We start from the raw sequence: 17,460 nt of genomic DNA, 5'->3' as shown, positions 1-17,460 counted from the left end.
CTACTTGGCATTCACACCAGAAGCTCCAATAATAACATTTCAGAGTGACTGGGTGTCAATCTGAGGACAGTGCATGTACAGAGAGTGATAAAAATTAAACATCCAATCAATACCATGGTGTTTGGAGTGATAACTAGTTATGGTGACATTATCCCTCCATTCATCTTCCTACATGGCCTCATACTCAACATGAAGGCCCTAGAGGTGGTAGTGCTGCCCTGGGTCAAGAGGGTGGCTGCTAGAAGACCCTATGTCTGGCAACAGGATTCTGCACTATATCACACAAGCAGGAGAACCCAGTCATGGCTGTCAGACAATTTCTGTGACCACATTACCCTTAACATGTGGTCACCTAACTCCCCAGACAGCAACCCCTTTGATTATTATGTGTAAGGCACAGTTGAGTGAGCGACCATCAAAACTCCTTGTAACACCAAAGATGAAATGAAGGCAAGGATTATGGAAGCATTAGACAAGGAAACTGTACAGAAGAGTTGCAGAAATTTCCCAAGTTGTCTGAAGGGCATGGTTGAAACCAATGGCGATTCTATTGAATAAATTTACTCTTTGGTATTTCAAGATATTTTTATGTAATTTTGGTAAATATAACTGACATGTCAGTGTTATTTTCCATTTTGCAAAGTTTAGATGACAATATATTCACTGCACCCTGTATATATATGTATGTGTGTGTATCTATCTATCTATCTATCTATATATATATATGTATATATATATATATATCTATATATATATATATATATATAAATATACATACATACATATCTATATATATATATATATATATAAATATACATACATACACACAATGGCCTTCTTTCAGTTTCTGTCTATCAAATCCACTCACAGGCTTTGGTTGACCTGAGTCTATAGTAGAAGACACTTAACTAAGATGCCATGCAGTGGGACTGAACTTAGAACCATGTGGTTGGGAAGCAAGCTTCTTACCACACAGCCATTCCTGCATCGATAAAATGTACTCTCCATGAAGCACCCAGTGAGAATTGAACTCACAATCCCTGGTTTATAAGACTGAAAGAAGCCTGTCATGTATACATTTTGACATGTTGCTATTTTGAACGAGATAGCTCAACAGTTAAGCATTACTTAGAACTCCACTTAAATCCACATTTGTCCAACTTCGAATAAAGTATTAAACATAATTTTCCCTCAGGTTTTTGTTTGGTACTATATATATTTGAATGACTTAACGGAATTTATATGCAAGAGCAAAATAAAACAGATTTGGTGAAAACGTTTATTACAACATCATAAATTATATAATCTTCACATGTCTTTCCCTACTGTATACTAGCATTCCATGCAGTAATCTTAACAGAGAATTACATAATCACCTTAGAACACAAGATCATCAGAAGAAAAATGTAATTTAATCCTTTGCTGGTTACTAATGTCAAGTGATAGGCAAATACATGCTGAAAACTGCAAGTCTGTTCAATAAAATCTTGTAAACATAAGAATCAAAGAAAAGAATTTTATTAATATTTATTATAAGTGTGATAAAAAAAAAAGAGGGAAAGAGACAGAAATTAGTTACAAGTGCAGTTAGGATGTCAGGGGAAGAGAAGAAATTTAACTCCTAAACTATCAAGATCAAAGAGGGTGTCAAATTATCAATGCTTGTCCAATCCATTCTACTGCAACTGAATACTTTGCCATTTATCAACATTACTTTCTTTGATCTAGATAGTTTAGGAACCAAATTTCTTCTCTTCCCTGGAGAACTTGACTGCACTTAGAAACCAGTTTTCCTCTCTCTCTTTCTTTTTTTATCTGATACAATAATAATAATGAAACTCCTTTCCTTAATGGCTGTATATATAGAAGAATCTATTGAATATACATACACTTCTCAGTTTAGCTCTGCCTACAAAACAATGGATTAAATTACATTTTTCTTCTGATGATTTGATATTGTAAGGTAATTATGTAACTATGTATGTAAGGATTAGTGGATGGCTTATATGTAAATGCAGGTGAAATGTTAAGATTACATAATTTGTGATGTTATAATAAAAATTTTAACCAAATCTTTAGTTTTATTTTGCTCTCCAATATATATATCATCATCATCATCATCATCGTTTAACGTCCGCTTTCCATGCTAGCATGGGTTGGACGATTTGACTGAGGACTGGTGCATATAGGTATATATATATACCTATAGAGCCATCAGTAACCTTATGTCTTCATGCTTTGTATTTCCTCCTCCCCATCTTTTACATATAGCTCTATAAAAACACAGTAGTTAATTCTCATTAGAAAAGCACAGTATGTGAGCCTTTTAAAGAATTAATTTTCTCTGATGTCCAAAAATGGATGTAAATATTTTTTTATGACTGGACAACCGTACCCCCACAGAAAAGCAATAAGGTTATTAACTGGATTAGTAACACTCAAACTTTTTATCTTATACTCTTGGTTCTTTTTATGATTGTTTTATAATCTCTAAGTCGACCTGTATATGCATTTATTTTTCAATATATTTTTAGAGCATATATTTATATATTTATGTTTTTATATGTATATTTTTAATGTATTGAATATACTTTTGGAGAAATTCATGTGTCTTGAATCTAGGGCTGAATAAATATAAATCTATAGGTGAGTTGCATTTGCTTAAATTTGATTCTTATGTCTATATCATATACATGTATATATCTATATCTATCTATATATTTATATATAGAGGGTGATAAATTGAATATTAATTCAATTTAAAACCCAGTGGCCTAACATATAAAAAAAAATGAAAATTCAGAAAAATTGTATTACATGTGTATAAGAAGGGATGACCACTAGGTGGACATCCTATATGCTAGAAAGAGGTCATCAACGACCCAACCACAAAGAAAAATAACGTTCTCCAGAAAAAAATTTTGCAAAACACCAGAACATAAGCGGGCAAGACTAGTGCCACTAGTTACGGGTATGTAAACAAACCAACATCAGTTGTCAAGCAATGGTGTGGGGACAAACACAGACACACAACCATATGCATATATATATATATATATATATACATATACATATAACAAGCTTCTTTCAGGTTCCGTCTACCAAATCCACTCACAAGGCTCTGGTCGGCCTGAGGCTATAGGAGAAGACACTTGTCCAAGGTGCTGTGCAGTGGGACTGAACCCAGAACCATGTGGTTGGTAAGCAAGCTACTACCACACAGCTAGTTCTGTACCTATATATATATATATATTACACATGTATAAGGGATGACCACTAGGTGGACATCCAATATGCTAGAATGAGGTCATCAACGACCCAACCACAAAGAAAAATAATGTTCTCCAGAAAAATTTCGCAAAACATGCAGCTTTGGCACACCCCTGAGACTATGTTGAAGTTCTGATACAGCAGCATGTATCCCTGTGCAGGTTTTTTTAAGGTGTTAAGCTTTTGAGGAATTCCATAAGTCTCAGCTATTCTAACAGTCTGTGTATACCATCAAAGTCCTTTTTGAAATTGATGAAGTTGATGTACAGTTTTTTGTTGAATTCCATACTCTGTACTCTCCAAATTGAGAGATTATCTAACAATGCATAGGTACATGGATATATAAAGTAACATGGTTTTTGGATTCGTTTTTGCCACACTACCAGTAATATTGTCTGTTTATTTCCCTCTCCTTATATATATATTCGTCTCACTTCAGTTTAGTAAAGGAATTGCAGTGTAAATACAGCCAATGGAAGACACACATTTACCAATGGCTTAGGGAGTTAGGAATGAAAGCAACAACAATGAACTGATTGATGACTGGCAAAAACCAATAAATGGTTGGTTCTAAAAAAATAAATAAATGAATAATAAATAGATATTAAAAAAATAAAACACTCGGATCTATTCCAACAGTTGGAAAAATGATTAACATAGAAGATCATCAATAATGTCGACCAATTTTCATTTTCAAATATGACAAAATTCTTGGAAATATTCTGAACGCAATAGCTGTGTAAGTGTTTTGGGAGTTGAGACTTGTAAAGACTAATAAGCAATTACTAAAATTATATATTGGTTAAATGAATATTTGCTAGTGACCAACAAACACACTGTGCATATGTATGTGTGTGTATATGTGTGAGTGTGTGTACAGTATATACATGTATATATGTAATATATATATGTATGCATATGTAGCACACATGAAAAGTACAGGATTGGAGTGTACATTTATTAAAAGCGTTCTGTTGATGAGTCTCTTTATATCAATAGGAAACTATTCACTCACCCAGAAAACACAATTTCAATCATGAATGAAAAGATCATCCTACCCCTAGGACTCTCTCCCTCTCTCTCATATATATATATATATATATAGATATATATCTACACATATGTACATGCATATATGTGTGTGTGTGTGTGCTGTATGTGCACACTATTGCAAACAGACGTCAAAGGATGGAATTGATTTACGGAGATAATGAAAAAAGGCTTTGTGCTGCCAATGTTTGGACTCTATAGAGTCCAGTCCTTTATTACGGAGCAGACTTTTATGGTGACCAAAATACGAGAACCAGGGGACTACAGAGTATACAGACTGATAATTACTTTCTATCACATCAAACATATTCATATCTCCCCCCCCCTCTCTATGTTGTATTTGTGTGGGTGCATATGTGTGTGCATCTATTTGGATTTTCTGTCTGTTTCATTGTGTGTATGTGTTGCTGTGTAATCGTGTACTGTATGTTGTGTATGTATGTGTAATCTTTGTCCGTACATTTGGGTGTGTGTGTGTGTGTGTGTGTGTGCGTGTGTGTGATTGTCTTGCTTTTATTTATGTGTGTTTCAGCGTGTGTATGCAGTGTGCATGTATGGGTATGTTTGTGTGTGCCTTTGCATGCGTTCGTTGTGTGTGTGCATATCTGTATGCATATCTGAGTGCATGTATTTGCTTGTGTGTATGTATACTTGTGCATATGAATTTCTGTGTGTGCATGTATATGTATCTTTCTGTTTGTATGTGTGTATGTGTGTGAGCACTCGTGTGCATCTAGTATTGAAATATGTTCAGTTCCTGCCAGACCTTCACATCTTATAATTCCCGGTTAAATTCTATGTTAGAACCAAAGATAACAATATATCAAGCGAAGAAATTTCAAACCAAACTTCAACCATAACAGGAAGAAAGTTATCACTAGCTTAATGGTTAATTCTGGTTAAAAAAAAACAAACAAAAGAGCCAAGGGGCACAACCCCAAATTTCATTAATATAGAATACAATAGGTGGGGGGAGTTAGTCTGATTTTGGTAGTATATTAGTAACTCTATACATATTTTGGTCTTATTAAACCTCCTCAGGGAAGACCAATCTAACCTTTAGTGTCAGATATTTAGAAGACAAGGACGTTTAGATGTTTGGTGAAAGAAATAGTAGATGTAACAAAAGAAAGGCTAGGGAAGAGATATCATGTGTCTCTTGGTTCCAACCTCTTGTCAGTAAATTGCTGCAAAAATGTATATTGTTTAGCAGTGTCATATCACCAAACACATGACTTTTGAATTTCCATGTTATACAGTAATGGCAAAGAATGGTGTTTGTTTATTTCTCACTGAGTCTTCCTTTAAATATGTGATTTGGTGGCCTGGTGCTGGAGGTAGAGAGGAGGCATCTCCCCACTAGCAATATAAGCAAAAGTGCATTTTGCACCAAAAAGCCAATATGAGAATTTCTTTCATGTTGTCTTCTGCAGTATAGTTTCTTCTAACAGAATATCCATGTTTAAGTGGGGATAAATATTACCTTTAAATATAGGTTGTTCTCCAATGGTAGACTATGAAGAAGGCACAGGGAATGAGAGAAATTATCGCTATCTTAACTGACAAAGTACAACGTCAACAATAACTAGCACTCTGCTGGATATGGTGGTGAGGATTCCAGTTGATCCAATCAATGCAACAGTCTACTTGTGAAGTTAACATGCAAGTGGCTGAGTACTCCACAGACACTGCATTCCTTTAATGTAGTTCTCAGGGAGATTCAGCATGATATTTTCTGGTATAGTAGTTGTATGCTGTCAACTTAATGTGACAGTCCCCTGAAGGGAATAATACTACAATTGGTTAGACCTAGGAAGCTGCACCGCTTCCTGTCGGCCTTGACACATTTCCTGTGTCCTTATGTTTACAAGGGGGAGACAAGCACTTCCACCCAGAGACATGTTTCTGAGTCTTTGAAATTCAAAAAGGATAACAAGTATAATATCCATTTCAACACGATTTAGATCAACCCAGCAGCGTTTTTTGAATTGCGAGCAGATCAAGCTGAGCTCGTTTCTTGAAAACGCACCGGACGGTCGAACGACCTCCTCCTTTGTAGTCGCATGGCTCTTTCGTCGTCACTTTCAGTGACTCTCCTGCTCAAAGCATGCAAAGAGGTTTGAGCCAATCGCAAATTACTTTCTTGAGAAGTCTCATTGACCCTTCTAGCCCTCTGTGCCAACGCAGCAGCCGTTCGACCTCTGAGACAGATTGGGAGAGAGAGAAAATGAAACTGACGGATGGGGAAATGTGATTAAATGAAGGCACAAATGAAGCTGAAGTTGCAGTTCTGATGAACGAAAAATCAGCAATGAGAAAACTGTTTTCAAATACAGACAACGTTATGTGGTCGTTTTCAATTAAGAGTAACTTGTTCCGTCAAACAAACAGTTGAAAAATAAAGCAAAATGCAATAGAATAGAACGAAATTGAAATATATAATAAAATTTTAAAAAATTAAGAATACAGACTCTACGTAAGAAATATGCTACAAAACCCTATTTTTGAAACTATATCTCATGTTTAAGAAGAAAATAAAAGCGTTTTACATTTTCAGCCTTGGAAATCCCCCCCCCCCCCCCACACACACATTGATCTTTTCACCATCTATTTTTCAATGTACGGGGAAAATACGGAGATTAAGAATATGGAAAACATTTTTTTCACTCTTCGTAAGAAATATAACAGTCAAGTAAAGAATTTAAACAAAAAAACAAACAAAAACTAAGAAACCAAATGTGCTAGTTGCTAATTACATCGTCATTAGGTTTTATTTTCTAATTGAATTAACCAACATACAGAGATAAAGAATATGGAAAACATTTTTAAATCTCAAATTTACCATGAAAAAGTACAGGTAAATTTTTAGATAACACTCGCACGATTTTCACTAAGAAAAAAATAAATGACACACTGATAAATTGTTACATACCTCGTTGCTTCATTGTTGTTAAATAAATGGATGGCGATCTTACGGTACGAGTCTTAAATATGGGCTTTTTCCGTAAAAAGTGTCTTCGGCGATCTTTACCAAAGATCGGCCTTTTCCGTAACACCCGCACGATCTTCACTACGGTGTTAGGGTTAGGGTACGGAAAAGGCCGATCTTTGGTAAAGATCGCCGAAGACACTTTTTACGGAAAAGGTCGATATTTAGGACTCGTACTGGCGGGGGGGGGGGGGGGAGAGAAAGATGAACGATATAAAGTAAATAAATGATCTAAAGTAAATATATTTTAATTGTTGTGTGAGAAAGTATATATAATCTCTTTATAAAGTATAGTGTCTTTCAAAAACATTGAACCTATATCTCATGTTTAAGAAGAAAAAAAAATACATTTAAATTTTTTATGAACGCTGACATTTTATCTTCCTTTTCTTTCATTAGACGCTTTATTTCTCCCTCTCCCAGTTTTTCTTGACTTTTCTTGTTAGAAGCGAGCAAACAATCTGTATCTCTCTCTCTCTCTCTCTCAGTCACTCTCTCACACATACATAAACACAATTTGTCTCTCTTCTTCACGCGCATACGCTTCCTTCACGCGCATACGCCTCCTTCACGCGCATACGCCTCCTTCACGCGCATACGCCTCCTTCACGCGCATACGCCTCCTTCAAGCGCATACGCCTCCTTCAAGCGCATACGCCTATGGTTGAAACCAACTGACGTTAGTATTTATCATTTTATGAACATCGATATTTATTGTATCGTTTTCTTTTGCTGAATTGCTAGGTTATGGGGAAGTAAACAAACCAACACCAGTTGTCAAACAGCGGTGGATGACAAGCACAGACACACATGCACATAAATATATACATATATATGTATACATACAATGGGCTTCTTTCAGTTTCCATCTACCAAAGCCACTCAAAGGCTTTGGTCAACCTGGGGCTATAAATAGAAGAAACTTGCCCAAGGTGCCACATAGTGGGACTGAACTTGGAAACTTCTAACCACTCAGCCATGCCTTTTGTTTCTATTTGTTACATTTTCTTTAAAGTTCAAATAAGACAGTTTTCAGAATAGATTTGATGTGACCATATTAAGTGAATATTCCTGGAATAACTGAAGATGTTCAGTATGTTTTTAAAGAAATTTATGCAAAATATATCCAATACATGTGATGATATTTGCATTAGATAATTATAAACCTGGGTTGGACTGGGTACTGCTACTAGCATAAAAGGATTAGAAAAACTTCCATCAACTGGCATTAATTATGCAACTAGTAGCTCCAACCTCCCCCTCTGAATCTAAAACAAGAGGTTGATCACTAGGAAGATCAGTTGATTGAAGTGTCTGGACAATAGTGACACTAGCAGTATGGCGGTAGGGAGATGTGCTCTTTAAAGTAAATGGTGAAAATAAATATCATCTTTCGATGTTATTAGACCTCATCAGAGAAGTATATTCTAAGTGTTTCCAAGGGTTTATTCCTCAGGGTTAAGACGGATTGTATGATATTTGCCTGTGAAGTGGGCTGATGCATGACGGTGAGATGCAGGCCTTAAATGCAGAGAAACTGTAAAGATTAGAAAGAAATAAGAGGAGCCTGCTTTGCTGACTGTATCTTGTGCATTAACGATGAAATATGAATAAACCCAAGGGAATCAGATGTAGCCTGCAAAAGGAGAGACTGCGATGGTAAGGTACATGATGCAGATGGAAGATGACAGATGTAAAAGTGCTGAGTACTCAAGGTGAATTATACTTGCGGAAGAGGGAAACCAAGTAAGATTTGAGGAAAGTTGGTGACAAATGATCTCCAGATGTTACTACTGATGAAGGCGTGTCAACTGGTGATACTTAATTTCCCCCATAAGACTTACGGAAAAAGTGGGATATGCATTACCCCACCCCCTTTACCTATTTCTTTGGGCATGCACCCCATGTCTATTGCACATCCTCTATGCTCACATTCCCCCATCAGCTCTTCTACACATTGTGCCATGCCCCACTTAACTAAGAGGAAAGTACTCAATTTGTACCCCAGGCCAATCAATGCCTTGGTAGATAGAAACTGTATGGAAGCCTTTCATATGTGTGTGCACATATATATATATATACATACATACACACACATACATGTATATATATATATGTGTGTGTGTGTGTATGTGTCTATGTTCCCTCTCCATTATCACTTGACAACCTGTGTTGGTTTGCTTACATCCCCATAACTAAGTGATCCAGCAAATATGACTGAAAAATAAGTGAGTACCAGGCATAGAAATATACCCTAGGGTTGATTAGTCTGACTAAAACCCCCAGCATGGCTGCAGTCCAATGACTGAAACAAGTAAAAGATACAAAATATATATATATATATATATATACACACACACACACAACCATATATAAAGAGGGAGTGTGAGAGAGAGAGAGATAGAGAGAGAGAGAGAGAGAATAGTTTTACAGACAATGGTACTTTGATGCAAAACTTGATGTGGAATCAATAATATTTAGAAAAGACGCAAGAAACTAACCAATGGTAGAACTTCCAAACTTGTCTTCACCATAACATCTGTCTTCCACCAAGTTCTGGTTGTACAAGAGAAAGGTCAAAGAAGGAATGGACAATGAGAAGAAGAAGACAGAAAGAATCGACAAGGTTTAGAATCAACGAAGAAATGGCAAGAGATGAAGATTTGGTAAGATATTTTCCCAAATTTCGATAAGAAGAACATAAAAAAATTAGCTGGAAAATAAAAAGTAGAAAGGTCAAACTTAAGTTAATAACTAGCAAATGGTTACATGAACAAAATGCACACACACACACACACACACACACACACACACACAGAACATAGATGCAGAGAGATCTGAATACAATGCATATACAGGAATGCAAATATACATAAATAGATATATAAATACATATAAATTCAGCAACATGAACAGACATATATGTATGGATGGATGGAAGCATATACAGACATGAATGTATATATATATATATATATATAAACACGAGTATACATACTTAGATGTATAAAGAGTGATAGACACATACAGTGGGTGTGTGTGTGTGTGTGTGTGTATATATATATATATATATATGCATACATATATAAATATGTATATATGCATGTGTGTACACAAAGACGTGAATCTATATATATATATGTATATATATATGAATGCATGTATATTGAGAGTCATGTACATGGCAATATAGATGTTCCACATAAAGAAATATATACGAACACACTCATAAAATGTACAAGCACCAATAGAAAACATGCACATACACTTATATATATATATGTGTGCGTGTGTGTATACACATACGTACACACTCTAGTATTTATATTTATAGATATTTATGCACTACACACACATGTATGTTTGCATCAACACAATTGTATGATCCAACCAAATCAAATATGAACACAAATACAGCGCACATTAATACATACACACACGTAAACATATATATGCATAGATACATATGTCGGTACACATACATATACCAGTATGTATATATACTCACATATATATATATATATATATATATATATATATACATATATATACACACACACAAACACACACATATACATGTATATATATATACGAGTGTATGTATGTATGTATGTATGCAAACATGTATATTTATATATATATATATATATAGACATGCATAAACATAGAATCATATATGAATTTATACACAGGCATCGACACACATATACGCACCCACATAAAGCACAAAAATATCCCTGCACTGTTTATATATCAGCAAAAGGTCAATGCGAACTGAGATCGAAGGATTCAGAAGAGAATCGAATCTCTATTGGCAGACGACAAATAGATTGGCAGCCATGTTTAAGGAATCACATACGACCATTTAATTCTGCCAGAGATGATGGCTTTCATACAAGACTTTCACAGGAAGTCCTCCTGTAAAATGTCAGCCAGTTACGACCTTTTAGATGGCACTATATTTCATTTTCACATCAATAGCTACACATCAAGGGTTTATATATATATATATATATATATATATATATGTATGTATATATGTATGTTTGTATGTATATGCATGTATATATAGGTATGTGTGCACATTCTGATATGTTGTCAAATGCAGTGTGCAACAATACATACAACAGGTCCTCTCTCTCTCGCTCTCTCTCTATATATACATATATATGTGTGTGTGTGTAGGCCTATATATATATATATGTGTATATATATCTGTATATGTGTGTGTATATATATATATTCTTACATAGATATCTAGGTATACAACTATATATACTTGTATATATGCGTACATATGTATATATATGTGCATGCATACACAAGCATTTGTATATATACAATTATACACATTCAAGAATGTAGATGTTGCTAAATACAAAACTTATTCTTTTACTAAGCTTCTGTTTGATGTCTGTGACCATACTAGAGTACTAAATACAAGTCAGTGACAATTGTATCAAGCAACCACTAACTCCTCCTCACAGCTGCAGCAGTCTGTCAGAAACTACCTTGAAGCTAGCCACAATGGACTCTTCCAACTTGGACGCAGCCTGAAGGTAGCAGAGCAATGCATATGAATTCACCCATCCCCTGCCCACCTTGGTTAAGGAGTTCTATCCAGCCCTCTTCTAGACTGGTGTTGGGACAAGAATTAGGGCTCCAACACTCCTAAAGTCGTGTTGTGGTAAGTTACTCCCACCCAAGCACTGTGTGTGTGTAAAAGAGAGAGAGAGAGAGAGAGAGAGAGAGAGAGAGAGAAAGAGAGTGTGTGTGTGAGTGCACATGAACATACATGCGAGTAAATGGGTGAGTAAGTGTGTGGACATCTGTTTGTGAGTATTTGGAAGTGTTTGTGTATAAGCATGTGTGTGTGCATGTACATGTGTGTGCAAGTACATGTGTTTTATGGTGTTATACAACTTCAGTTGATCTCTGATCCAAGCAGACTGATAAGTCAAAGACATTGCAGTTGCATCCTTCCCACAATATCATAAAGTGTGTACTGGAACCTGAACTGCAGGATCCATTATCCTAGTTCTGAGTTTTCAAGATGTAATGTGAGGGACATTTGGCTGCTATTTCTAGATTCTCTATCGACCACCTAAAGGCTCTTGTGTTCAGTGTTTGATATGGGTGTCTTAGCTCCAGGTCAGTCTTGATCAAGCAGACATTTTGACCAAAAACATTTTGATCAAGATCAGCTCTCTTTAGAAGTGTGTAGAACTACAGTATGTAATGTTCTTTTATTAGAGGTTATAAGAGGGAATTTAGTTGCCATTTTTAGCAGATCCATTGTTCACACAGCAGCACCATCATTGTTTTTGCTCTCATTTATTGCAGCTGAGGCAACTGACACCTCACACTTGCCAAGATAATTACAATTTACCTGCAGGAAGAGGAATGGCTGTTAATTGCAATTAAAGAATGGCAGTAGGAAACAAGTTAAATTTTGACAAAAGGCCAGTGGATTTAGGGTAGGCATTTATTTTATAGATCCTAAAAGGGGGAAAAGCAAAGTTGACCTTGGTAGAATTTGAGCTCAGAACGAAAAGTGCTGGAAGAAATGCTGCCAAGCATTGTATCTGAGCTAGGGATTCTGCCAGTCCACTGTTCTCAGTGCCACATTGATACTGATAATGTCTGTTACAATGACCCTTCTTGTAAAAGGGTGTATAGTTGATTCAATTTATCCTCCAGTATTTGACTGGTACAACAGCTCTTTTTATTGACACTCCATAATTGAAAGAAAGTCAACCTCAGAAAGAACTAAACTCAAAGGAACATAACTCAAATCCAACCAACCATTTTATTCTCCATTCTACCAATTCATTATGACAATCAGCTGGCATCTGTGCTGACAGGAAGAAGTTTGCTTCCCAACAACATGGTTCTGGGTTCAGTCCTACCATGTAGTACCCTGGGAAAGTGTATTCTACCATAGTCGTGGACGATGGAAACTGAAAAAGCTTGTTGTCTGTATATATATAGATATATATATATATATATAAATAAAAGGGTAAAGGAATTAATTTATTAATATATATATATATATATATATATATATATATATATATATATATATACTAGCAAATGCACCCGTTCTTCGGACAGCTTAATTTGTTTTGGTGGTATTCTTTTCACCAAATAATTGAACTCCCTACAAGGTTTATCAGTAGCATGGCAGTCTATGTTTCTGATTAACTTAGGAATGGTAGATGAAACTGAAGACTGGTTATTGTGGAGGTCATTGCACTTTAATGATCATAGAACATATACATAGGCGCAGGAGTGGCTGTGTGGTAAGTAGCTTGCTAACCAACCACATGGTTCCTGGTTCAGTCCCACTGCATGGCACCTTGGGTAAGTGTCTTCTACTATAGCTTCAGGCCGACCAAAGCCTTGTGAGTGGGTTTGGTAGACGGAAACTGAAAGAAGCCCGTCGTATATATGTATATATATATATATATATATGTATGTGTGTATATGTTGTGTATCAAGCATGAGAAAGCAAAATGCTTTCAATTCTGTCAGAATACAAACGTCCCTCAAAAGACTTTCAGTGATCAAAGTGGCCTGCAATGTAATTCAAGTTGGCCAGGCCTGGTTTTGACAATGAGCAGTCTCTTGTTCAGTCAACTGGGAATTCCTGTTTGTTAAATTGACATGGAAGTAGTGGATATGAGAATTATGTTAATGCTCCACAGACTCATTACTGGTTCACAGACTCATGTACCCTAAATGGAATTCTCAGGTTAAATTAGAGTGACAGTGTGTGACATGGCTGGAACCTTGGAGTTTAGTAGTACGACCTGCACAATAGGCTCCCATATAACTTTCATTGATCCAGTTTCACTAAGATGGTCCATCCCTGGCACAGGCAGTCATCATATAAATTTTTTACCTATGGACTTCTTTGATTCTTATTTTATTCCAGTGGATCCTCATAGCCATCTTATGTATACAAAAAACACCCAACTGTAAATTATCATGAATTGTATAAAAAAATTAAATAGTTTATGCATTGAAGAAGTATAACCAATTTATTGCACATAAATTTTAACAACAAAATCTTATATGGACCCCACAAGGGCCATAAGGCCCCCAGTTGAGAACCACTGATGTATCTAACAAAACAGTTACTTTTGATATGTTGCCAACTCCCCATTGTGCCAGTCCCTTATTGTTAATTGAAAGAAATAATGTACAAAATTATAAAAACATAAACCACAGTCTGTTGTTTCATTAGGTTATAGAATTAAAGTGACACTGGTGGAATGGCCACACTTTTTACTTCCTTTCATTTTATTCTGCCATGTGTGGGGACCATTCATTAATCTCACACTGTGCAGAACTTTATTTATCCAGCTATAGGCAGAGACTATTAATTTATCCCACTATATGTGGAGGCCATTCATGTATTCTGCAGTGTACAGGGACTGTTCATTTACCCCTCTTCTTTCTATAATCATGCCTCTACGTATAGCATAATACAATCGTTCATTGTTTTCTAAACTTTATAATTGTCAGAATGGGACACATTATTCAAACATTTCTTTTGGGCATGATATACTTAAATCTTATAGTATATTGGCTCAGTATGTTTTAGGAATTTTGAGTTTTCGAAAGACAAAAAGAATTTCAATTTTTTTGCATTTTAATTCCCACAACACCTCTGCTGTCTAGCAAAATATAATTCTGTAATGCTTAATAAAATATTCTTCATTTCCAGTCCCAAACCACAAATTTTTTTATCAAAATGTTCCAAATTTGGCAGACTGAATTTGCAGGATTCACTTTCAAAATAATTGATGGCTTTAATTATAGCATGCTTGGAATTATTCTGGTAACTGGGAAAGACATTTCTCCTTCATTCTTGCAGATCTAAGAGACAGATATGGAGAAAAGATATATGGAAATCCAATACTTGTTAAAAATAAAGAACTTTGTCAGGTTATAATTATTTGAGAATATATCTAGCATTGCCTGGGAGGTTTTGTATGGGTTTGAACCAAAGAAAGAAAAACAACTCTCATGGCTCTCCAAAACTAATAAAAGGAATGATTAAAGAACAATATGCATGTATTATTCTCAGGTCTGGCCCACATGACTACAGCAGATTTGATCCTGCTAAAGGTACATGCTAATGGACAGGCTTCCGAAGATTCCATTAACCCAGTTTCATTCACAGGATATGTGTCAACTCAAAGCAATTGGATCTTAATTTGTATATCTCTACATTTAACTTATCATTAACTAAGCAATTTATATTGCACAGGTATGGCTGTGTGTTGAGAAGTTTAATTCCCAACAACGCAGTTCTGGGTTCGATCTCACTGCATGGCACCTTGAGCATGTCATCTTATCAAAGCTTTATAGGTATATTTGGTAGAGGGAAACTGAAAGAAGCCTGTTGTGTATGTACATCTATACATATATACTCATACACATATATATACTTACAAATGCATACATATACACATCTATACACGTGTATAGTAATAAGCAGAAAAGAGAAGCCGTCATAAGAAAACTTTCGTTCAAAATAACATGCACATGATTTTTTTTTCTCAATAGAAGTAAATTCCAAAGCAAACGTTTCTAGTAGAGAAGTAGAAGAGAACAGAAGCAGCGTATTACTTCATTACAAATCTACGGATGCACATACGCATATAATAGAGAAAAATGAAACAATTATGGACGACTTGCTCCGAAACACCACCGAGTGGGGAACACTTCTAAAAAATAACCTGCAATTGTTTCCTTCAAAATTCCTACATGCTCGAAATGTACATACATCAAGGTATATTTGTAGAAAATTTCACGAAAAAATATTAATTTTCCTGGAAGTTAAGAAGAATTTAAGTGGACTCTGTTGGAATTTCCGAACATTGTCCCCCACCCCCATTCCAAAACACTTTCACCGGAAATTTTTGTATATTCAGATTCTACATAGTAAATACTATATGCATAGAAAATTTCATTAAAAAATATTTATTTTTCTGAAAGTTATGACCTCCCAAAGTCTGAGGGGGGGGGGGGGGTAAAACCCTGTAGTTATGCCACCCGGGCATAACTACAGGGTCCCACCCGGAACACAGTGAGTTTCTACGAATTTTCAAAAAAAAGTTTTATATTTTGGAGGCGGGATACGCCCCAAAATAATTTTCACAATTAAAACAATTATTCACTAAAACGTGAATCAATTTGCTCAACTGCAGGCAGGCCAAACACAAACAGCCCCACCTCGCAGCTGAACTACTTAATTCGCCACGCTACAGACTAGCATGGCAACAATATTCAGTGCTTCAGCGACGTGAAGCAGTTCACAAAGTTAAATTTACCGTGTTGTTCAAATTGAATGTCTTGGCCTATTCGAACTCCTGGCAGTCGTAGGTTATTCAATACAGGTACTCCACAATAATTTTTAGGCATAAAAACAGTTGTTCGCCTAAACACAAAAAAGTCTTTCAGAAAAAAAAAAAATCCAAACCAATCTTCAAAAAATACAGGAGCAAAAAGAATTCTTACGGCTAGACAACGCAAACCGAAGGTTCTACAAAGAAACGAAAAAGAAAAAAAACACGCAACCAAAAGAGGTAAAAAAAAATGCCTCGATGCCAGCGGAGATACCCTATTTGTAAAGAATAACAATACAATAACATAGCCCCACTGTACCCCAAAAGACAAAATCTCTCCTACCTTCCAGCTGCGTTAATTATCCTTTGTAAACTGAAAATTACGACAGAGCCATAATTGGCCGTGTTGTGTCTTTGGTTGACGACAACCCCTTTGTTTTGGTCATGCGCAGTGAAGCAAACTTTTTACTACGCAACCACTTCTGCACCTAAAGAAGAAATGCTTACAGCACCTAGCTTTCTCAAGCAGTACTAACTAGGCTCGGTGTTGCTTAAATTTGGTGATCAGATGAGAACCGATGTTTTCAATGTGATATGGCTGTGTGTGTGTGTGTAATATACATATATATATATATATATATATATATATATATATATATATGTATATTACACACACACACACACACACACACACACACACACACACATATATATATATATATATATATATATATATATATATATATATATATATATATATATATAATACAGAGGTGCAGGAGTGGCTGTGTG

The 17,460-nt window shown here is 35.6% G+C and overlaps 1 long non-coding RNA gene across 2 annotated transcripts in view; it reads right to left on the bottom strand.

Annotated features, from left to right (window-relative positions):
• The window catches only part of LOC149132373 (uncharacterized), a 120,360-nt gene extending 103,113 nt beyond the window's left edge, over positions 1 to 17,247 (bottom strand). For both annotated transcript variants that reach the window (XR_016244647.1, XR_016244646.1), the window contains exons 1-2: positions 17,012 to 17,247; positions 9,811 to 9,865 (exon numbers count right to left, since the gene is read on the bottom strand). This is a non-coding gene — a long non-coding RNA (uncharacterized LOC149132373). The remainder of the gene's footprint in view (positions 1 to 9,810; positions 9,866 to 17,011) is intronic.
• Between the last annotated feature and the right edge of the window lie 213 nt (positions 17,248 to 17,460).

The sequence above is a fragment of the Octopus bimaculoides genome, chromosome 16 (genome assembly GCF_046866305.1).
Source record: "Octopus bimaculoides isolate indiv1 chromosome 16, ASM4686630v1, whole genome shotgun sequence".
NCBI lineage: Eukaryota > Metazoa > Mollusca > Cephalopoda > Octopoda > Octopodidae > Octopus > Octopus bimaculoides.
Note: the sequence above shows the minus strand (reverse complement) of the source record. Positions and strands in the feature narration are given on the sequence as shown.